The sequence below is a fragment of the Anopheles maculipalpis genome, chromosome 2RL (genome assembly GCF_943734695.1).
Source record: "Anopheles maculipalpis chromosome 2RL, idAnoMacuDA_375_x, whole genome shotgun sequence".
NCBI lineage: Eukaryota > Metazoa > Arthropoda > Insecta > Diptera > Culicidae > Anopheles > Anopheles maculipalpis.
The window spans coordinates 31,484,151-31,493,122 of NC_064871.1; positions in this window are offsets into that span (position 1 = coordinate 31,484,151).

Sequence of the window (8,972 nt, forward strand, 5' to 3'; positions counted from 1 at the left end):
AAGAGGTGATCCATCTTCTCATGAAGAGGTGATAAAATCTATTAAAATTTATTTCGTCCTCATTTATTCATGCATTGTTTATTTTTTTGTTACGTCTTGCTTCAAGAGGGTCTCACGTAGTCATATTAATTTAATAAACTAACAAATTAAAAACATTGTAAGTATTCTAAAAGCAGTTAAAATTTTTAATCAAACAATATACATTTATACAAACTGACTTTCGTTGAAATAAAGCAATAAAAACAACTAGGATTTTTCAAAAGATTGCCAACACATAATGAATTTTAGATTGTTTATACTACTGCAGGGACCGCCAATGAAACTGTAAGAATCAATTTAAACTAAATGCTATTTGATCCGAGCTCGATCGATTTACATGCAGCATTCAAAAGTGTTTTTTTTTTTATAAGGGGCCGAAAGGTCCATACATCATCTTATATCGTATATACAAGCATACTCTGAGCATACAGTTGTGTATGTGAAAGCTTCATTGGTGTCCATTAAATTGTAAAATAGTTTTAAAAAATAAAACGCATAACGGTTCAATAAAGTAATCCTTAAAGATTATTCCGAGATAAAATTCTTACAAACGCAACCATTTAGGGATGTTGAGTTCGAACAACAAATATCTTTAAAAGCTGGTGAATATGTGGAGCTGGTGCTCGACTGATGTAAGAACATCATCTAATGGTAAGTAGTTTAGTTCTAAAATCTCACATTAATATGTTCATTTTTTTCTTTCTTGTTATTTAAATCACATAATTCAATGTATTTTAATAAGAATTTTTTCGATTTTTCATTTTCGTTTTGCTATTTTCGTTATGCTTTAAGCTTACTTCATAATTTATATAATTTGAAGTGTATTGTTGATGCTCAGTTTTCTTGTCTTGCTATCAACTTGCTACTACGCAATACTATTCCTTTTCATTTTGTTTCGTTTTCCAATTTATGTCTTGTCTTGTTTTTGTTTTACCACTAGTGCCTTCATCTTGGCAAACCAATTTAAATTTCGCTAGCTGCAATCAATTCGAGAATTTTGTTCCACAAACCTTTCTAAAGCAAGAAGATCATCTACTTCCGTTTTAAAATCTTGACTGAGTTACAGTCTGCTACGTAAGAACTGCATAGCTTTAAGCCCCTTAAATGTTTGCACTACATTAAGTTTGAAGTGCAACGTGAAGCAACAAATGCTTTCAGGACGCTTTTTGTTTTGCCCTTCGATGGCATGTTTCAAAGTATCGCGCCCTGCATCATCTATTGGTAGTTGGTTGTATAATTTGGGGCGAGAGAATGCGAGAGCATGAGTTGCCTTTCTGCGAGAAAATCTGCTCGAAAGCGGAATGACCGAAGAGACGAACCATCTTTTTCGAGCAGCTCGGTTATCCGTTGCATACGCAGCTCTCAGTACCGAAAACTCCACACTAGTTTCTCTCTCGTTCTCTGGCGAAAAGTGGGAAATTCGCGTTCAAGGATGCGAAAATTTTCCACCTTTCCCAAAGGCTCGGGCTACCGAACCACCGTCGGGGGTTCGGCTTTTCCGCTCGCCCCGCGGCCGAACTTTGACAGTTCTCGCGTCCTATTCCGGTAGGTTCGGGTACCATTTCGACGAAGCCCTCTGCGTTCGGTCACATTCGCGCACCGTTCGGCGTTGGTTGCGTGCCCGACGGCAGGTGCTCTAGTTTTGTCCGAACCGTACACCGAGCCGGATCCGTTGACGTTGACGCGGTTGGAACGTTTGAAAATTTCACTGCGTAAGCGATACGCCAGAAAGTGTCGACCGCAAAAAGGGTACGAGTTTGTGTGTGTGTGTGTGTGCGTGTGTTCTAAGCTACCGGGTCACTAGCAAGCAGCAGGGCCCATTTGTGCCAGGTCACGGTCTTCTCCCAATACACAGTTTGCCATTATTTTTAGTCGGATTAACGTGCGACGCGAAACGTACGCGTGGAATGGGAAAGCTACAAACTGACAACCTCACCGGCAGGGATGGCTTTTGGTTTGTGCATGTGTATGTGTGCGTGTATGTGTGTATGGTACCTCGAGCACCGGTATCCATTTAGCAAGTGTGTCTTGGGTGCTTTATGTCTCTTACCTAACCCTTTTTCCGGTGCACTGACCATCCTTTGTGTGTGTGTTTGCTGCTGAAAACGAAAAAAGCCTACCCATTACCTTCTGCGTCGCGTCTGAACCTGACGAGTTAAACGAGTGCTGGAAGTCATTGCTCCTACAAAGAAAGTGCGTGTAAGAAACCAGTGGCAGTAGTGTGCCGAGGAAAACCGTGGGTGGCTAATGTGGGCGGCGGTGACCGGAAGTGCGTCCGGGAAATTAGTCATCGCCACGTTCCGATTTGGCCAAATACCATAACAAAGCTCAATTAGCGCAGTCACGGATTAAGGCCAGCAGTTTAGTAGCGTGTGAACGAACCCACGTGTGTTTCTGTGTGTTTGGATATGCATGTGGTTGTGTGTGAGTGTGGTGCTACCATCAGTTCATGTATGTTTATTTGTTCCGTGATCGGAATCCGAAGACGCAGAGAACGTGGTAGCCGTGCTGGAGCTTACTTTTGATGAAAAATTTAGAGGAAAATTATTCATCAGCAGGATAAAGGAAGGGCCTTTCCAGCAGTACGTGGTATAAAAAACGATTCAATAAGTTTTAGTATTGAAACAGTTTTACCAACAACAAATGTGTCGACGTTTAGCTGCCCTTTAACCTGCTGTAAAGCAGAAAATATTCAAAACAAATTATCGAAGTACTTAAACACTTCACAAACAATTTACAAAATCTTTCGTACACTAAACTTGCAAGCAACCTTACACAAGCATCTGTTTTGCCTTTCCTCTCTCCAAAACGCTCGTTATTACTTGGGAAAGGATTAAAAATGGGTTCGCCGTATTTTGCAAATCTTTTTGTCCGCCCAAAAACCGTACCGACTGGAAATGTCAAAAGCAGCGTCCCACCGAGGGCACAATGAATAATGTCAGTTTAAATGTTGCAACATCTACAGCACGCAACACGGCCCGACGATCGATCGCAAATGCCTCTGAGGTCATGCCCGGGTGACGGCAATGGAGCATTTACACGAGTGAAACCTTTTAGCTGTTACCAGTACTGTGCTGTTCCATCCTATTTAACTTATCGTTTTGCCTTGTCACCGGTTAGACAAATACTCACACACACGCACGCACACCGGAGCCGAAAGATTACCTAAAAGGCATCTGGATCTGGCGATGGAAGAATACGGACAGGCCGAAAAGTGCTACAAATAAAGCAGGATCCTTTTCAATCTAACCATAAACGTTGGAACCTGTGCTTTCCTTTCCGTACAGTCGGCTGAGATTCCATTCCAGTTTTCTTTCTTTTGCTTGCCTTTCCCAAAGACGACTGTTCTGAGCCTGCACAACGCTAAAGTACACAAGCTGTCACAAAACTCAGCGTAAGCTCGTCACAAATCATCTTCTCTTTTTTATGTTGGACTGTTTCGGTCTTCATCTCAAAGCCCGCACGGTTTGGGATAAAATCTTTTAAAGTGTGCCGCACGAATGTGAGTGAATTTCCACACCTAAAAATTAAAGCCAAGACAAAACCAACATCAAACACGCGATCGTACACGCATGCACACACACCTAACAACCACAGGCAGGCTTTAATCGTTCCCGGTAGCCGTGGTCGCCTTGACGATGGCCGTGGAACAGGTGAATTAATGGTCTCCTTAAGCCGAATCGCCCATTTGAGGGCCGTCCCGGTCTGAACACCGTTGTTTCCCTAGCGCGGAAAAATGAACAGAAAACGTGAACCAAAAAAAAAAAAACAAGAAGAAAATAACACCCAAAACCGGACATGAGCACCTTTTCGAAACGGTGAGGCTAAATTATCCGCTTGTTCACGCGTCCAACACCGATACCTCGGGACCACTCGTTTCGAACGCCGAACGCACATAAAATGCCTAATATACTGTGCGACCTCCGAGCGTACCGGTACGGAACAACTTTTTTTTTTGTTGCCTCTGCTCACCTATATTTGTGTGTTTGCCTGACGTGGGAAATTTGTTTCATTTTCCAGAGGTTTTTTTCTCTTGCTTTTTGCTTTTCGGTTTTCTTCTTCAGCGTGGATTCATTTTTTGTTGAAAAGGAAAAATCAATTTTTGCACAGGAAACTTGGATCGAGTGAGAATGAAAGCTAGGACAGTGAAAGACAGAGAGAGAGAGAGAGAGAGAGAGAGAGAGAGAGAGAAGGATAAGGGAAAGAGTGAGTATGTATGTATGTGTGCGGTTATAATACCCGCCAAATCAAGATACAAAAACATGAACGCAGTGAGCGGTGAAAAGCGGTTTCTGGGTTTTCCTGTCCGTCACCGACCGGGTCGGAAATGTGCAAACCCCTGACGCCCTGCAATACTCCCAGTGGCGCTGCGAAGAAACCTGGCCAGAATAAAACTGTTCACAGCATGAAACAAAATGGGCTACACGCGGACAGACCGAAATGAATGGGGAGGGAAATGGGAGAAAATAAAAACCCCTCGAAGGAAAAACAAAACACGCGGGGTGACTGTGCGACCCACTCGCATTGAAACCATGGCACGCTTTGATGTTGTTTTTAATTAACGCGCTTTTCCGGTCCTTTCAACGATTCGTTCGTTTCCCTCACTAGGGCTGGCAACATGATTTTCCACCCACCCAGCGATGACGTCCGCGCTTGACCGGCAGAAACAAATGTGGTCTTCCTACTTGCTCGTGGTCCGGTTTTTATTTTCCATTCCAAGTTTTTTCGCTCTCTCCTTTCTCTCTATAAACTATCGCCCTTCAACCCTCTCCTCATGTTAATTGAGCGTCGTCGGTCAGTGTGATTAGTGTGGCCGGTAACGGTGCAGATTGGCGATACGCGATTTACGGTGTTATTTTCCCCGCAAAACGTGCTATTTCATAAACTGATATGCGGTGGCCCGCGCGAAGACCGCCGCATGTCCTAGTGAGCTGGTCGAGAGTGCATGAAGGTGGTACAGGGTCTCGACACACCGGATCTCGGGCCGGGCAAGATGGCTGTCTGTCCTTCCAGTCCACACCCTGCGCACATAATTACGGATCAAGTGTGGGAGGTTCATTAGTGCGACGACCGCACTTCATCGCAGTACCGGTCTGTTGGTGTGGAGAGTGCCCGAAGTTGAAAGTCCAACCGAAAGGAAGGCACAGTAGCATCGAACAGGGTGAACCGTTGCATTCGATGGCGGTGAGGGAGGGTGCACCGACGGTGGGTAATTTGGCGTCGCATTGCGGGAAGAATCGTACTTCCTGGAGGCTATAATTCATGATGCCATTAGCCAAGTGCGGTGTGCTGTGTTTTTTTGTTTGATCCTGGTGTGTCTTCGTTCGCTTTTGATTGAGATATTACCCAAACGCGGTAGTTCTGTGCGAAGAACGGTACGCTCAACACGTTGGCTCAATGATGAAGTGGAAAGCCCAGGATGAATGGAGCTTCGAGTTAATCACATGAATTGTTTGATAATCAAATGAGAAAAATTGCAGTCATTTTTCAACACTTATTCGAAGCTTTAGGTAGTAGGAATTATGTTGTTGGTCTGCTCTTGGCTAAATAATGAACTAATGATCAGAGTTATTGACATGTTTTGCGATAGATTATGATAGGATTCATTTTCTGTAGCAAATTACCTTCAGCACAAAGGTGTTTCATAAGAAAATATTATTTAATTGTATTGCTATTGTACAGTGTTTATCAAGAATTTATGTACTCGCACCCCGATTCCAAACAAGAAAAACCAACAATAAGAATTTGCCCATTGTTGTGAGAAGCGACCATCATTAAGATCGTTTTCTCGCGATTGTATCGTCCCGCTGGTGAAACCTAGCCGGTACCATCGCTTATGGCCATTATGTCTATCTCAATTATGCTGCGGTCAAAGGAAAGCTGGATAGTAACGGTTTCCGCTTTTTCGTTTCCGAGGAGAAGACAGACAGACAGACAGACAGTAGCAATACTCGGAGAGTGTAACAGATAGGCAGTGACCAATGTTTATTTCTCTTTGCTTATTGTTTTGCTGTTTTTTTCTGTGTATTTATGTTTGAGTGATTTCTTCCACACAGTGGGAAAATAGCTCGCAAACCCTCCAGGAACAGTTAGGGCAGTTGGGCCTGAGAAGTTCTTTCCGGCACCAGATGGAACAGATGATAGAGGAACGACTTAGCAGACCTGAGATACAATTTACATACTTGACACCACCACCCAAAAACTTCCATCACGATGAACGACTGTGCTTAGAGTTTTGTAATGTCTCGGCAAGTTAATTTGTCACACAAAAAGGGTCAAAAGGTGTACGTGTGTTTCGGAACGACCTTTTCAAGTCGTTCGCCTTTATTTTTACACACCAATGCACATCGACACAAAAAAGGGAAGCGGGGAGCAATCTTCTCGCATTTGAGGGCGCTAGAAATAATTTCCATCGCTCGCTGTTAATCGCCCGATCTGCCTCCCGCCAAAAGAACTCCCTTTTACGCATCAAATGATTGTTTGCCCTTAAATTCCTGTCCCACCACTGTGCCAAGGTCAAACGAAATAGCTTATGTCAGCAAACCGGCCGAACCGTAATCGTTTTCCAAACAGATCCTGAAATAACATTTCCCACCGCACACACACACGCACACCCACGCACGCACTGGCAATTTGTTGCCCTTGCAATGGAGGCGCCTGGTGGTTCAATAGTTCGCTCATACTTTCATAGTCCAGCCCCCGTTGATGGGTGGCATTGTCTCGACAATAGTGGCTCTAGTTAGCACTTAATACCAACGGATACTCAACCTGGGAAGCGGATAAATCAACCCAGCCCCAGTTCTCCCAGTGATTCCCGTAGGCGAGAAGGGACGCGCTGTATGTTTAATTTTCCCATCGCCGTAGCCGAGCAAGCGTAACACGAACACGTGCAGCTGTGATTGTGTGTATGTGGGTTCACCTAGTTTGGCCGGGATCTGCTTGACGTTCATCAGGAAGAAAATGAGAAATGGGTAATTATTTTCTGACAGGCTACTAGTTCGACTCTCGACCCAACTACTCCGGGTGACAAAATGAGGGGAAAAGCTACGGATGACTTATACGCTGGGTTTACATTGTCGAAGCATTAAGATAGCACAGTGTTGGAATTTACACAACGAGTGAATGGATCGGGCGGCAACTGGTTTGCGTGTGGGTACAAATTTGCATGTGAAGCAAACCTTTGGCGGCGGCGACCGGCAACGATGGGAATAATGAGACCGTAATCTAGTCATTTGAATGGAAAACAGCTACAAAACAAGGCATTTGTTGAGTTGAAACACATGGCGAGGATGGAAGAGGTGTGCAAGGGGAGAAGGTGGAGGGGCTTGATAAAGGGAGAGAAACCACAAGTAAAGAATGGTGGGATGGGAAATTGTTTTTATTCAGGAAAATTACTTTCAAATTGTTTCACGATAAGAGTTACGCTTTTTGCGGGGCTGGAAGGCTGTTTGGTTGTAACAATGAGATGTAAGTTTTTCTCATGCTAAGAAAATGTAAATTATATGGATTAACACCTTTGTCCTCTGTTTTATTTTTTGTGCAATTTAAAGCATTCTAATTACTGAGAATTCGACTGAGAAGCTGAGATTTCGTTTTAGTTGGCTATATTAGAATCTATTGGTCATGATAAATCAGAATATAGTTTGTTAAGTATAACATCTATTTTATGAACTGTGTTTCAAAGATAATGTTATAAAAATAATTGCTTTTATAAGCTAGATATAAATACTATATCGTAAAACTTTACACTCAAAACCACATCTTATGCTTTGATAAACATAAAAGTAAGAAAGAACTTCTAAAGATCATTAAAGCTAGCTGGGATACTTATTTTGGTATTCATTTTGTTCTTTAAGGACTTTATAGGTCATTTTAATGCCACTCCAGCTCTCAGCTAAGTATGGAAGAAAAAGGTCCTTCAAAAGAGATTTATTCAAAGCATTATTTCGCTCACTCATAAAATAAGTTGATATTTTTGACAACAGACGACGCACTCTCGGTCAAAACCATGTATATATTTTTTATAAAGTTTTGATTGATTACTTCGAAAATGTGTTGAAAGTTTACATAAAGAATATCCAGAAAATTGACAATCGGCGAAGAGCCGTCATTTTGAAATGTAAATAAATATCCATAAAATTAATTTAAACCATAAAAAGGAACTCAAAAATCAATAACTCAATTATTGTGTCAATTGCTTACTTCAACACGGCTCGAACAGGATTGTACGAACCTACCAGTTAGCGATTTCAAAGGTGCATCTTTCACACTTAGTACAACTTTCTAAGGTTGATAAATATCTATATCTGTGTATGTCACGCTTCGATAAAATGCTTGGTTCGTTGAAATCGTCTACTTTATCGATTGCGTTCTCGAAATTGCAAGGTAGCCACCCGTAATGAACTTTTATACGCACCAACCATTTCAAACACTCGAAAATTCGGTACCAAAGTCGACTTCGGGGGAAAAAAATCTGTTATCTTAGTCACGATATGTTGAGCTGTTTGCAAATCTTACAGGATGTCATTTGAAGTTCTTTAAAAAGGAATTATCTCCTTGTATTTAAACCTTGTGAACCTTGATTTAGACGAATGATTTAGATCCTACTCTAGATTTTGCAACAATAACAAGTAGTTAAGCTCCATTTGTCCTCATTGGCCCTGCTGTATTTTTTTATCATGCTTGTCTTTTTTGAAACTGAAAAGCTACTCCAATCGCACAAAAATTGTCTTCTTACATCCAAAGTAAGGAGACGTAGGGAAACTTAATCGTCACGATGGTCCAGCATTGTTGTTTAAGGATAAAACTCATAAATGATTCTCCCCTAGGAATACAAAAACTACTTTTGCGATAGTTACTCCACAACAATTGAAAGCTGTACAATATTTTATCTCTTTATGTTTTGTAATGATCGCTTAGACATTGTCTTAACC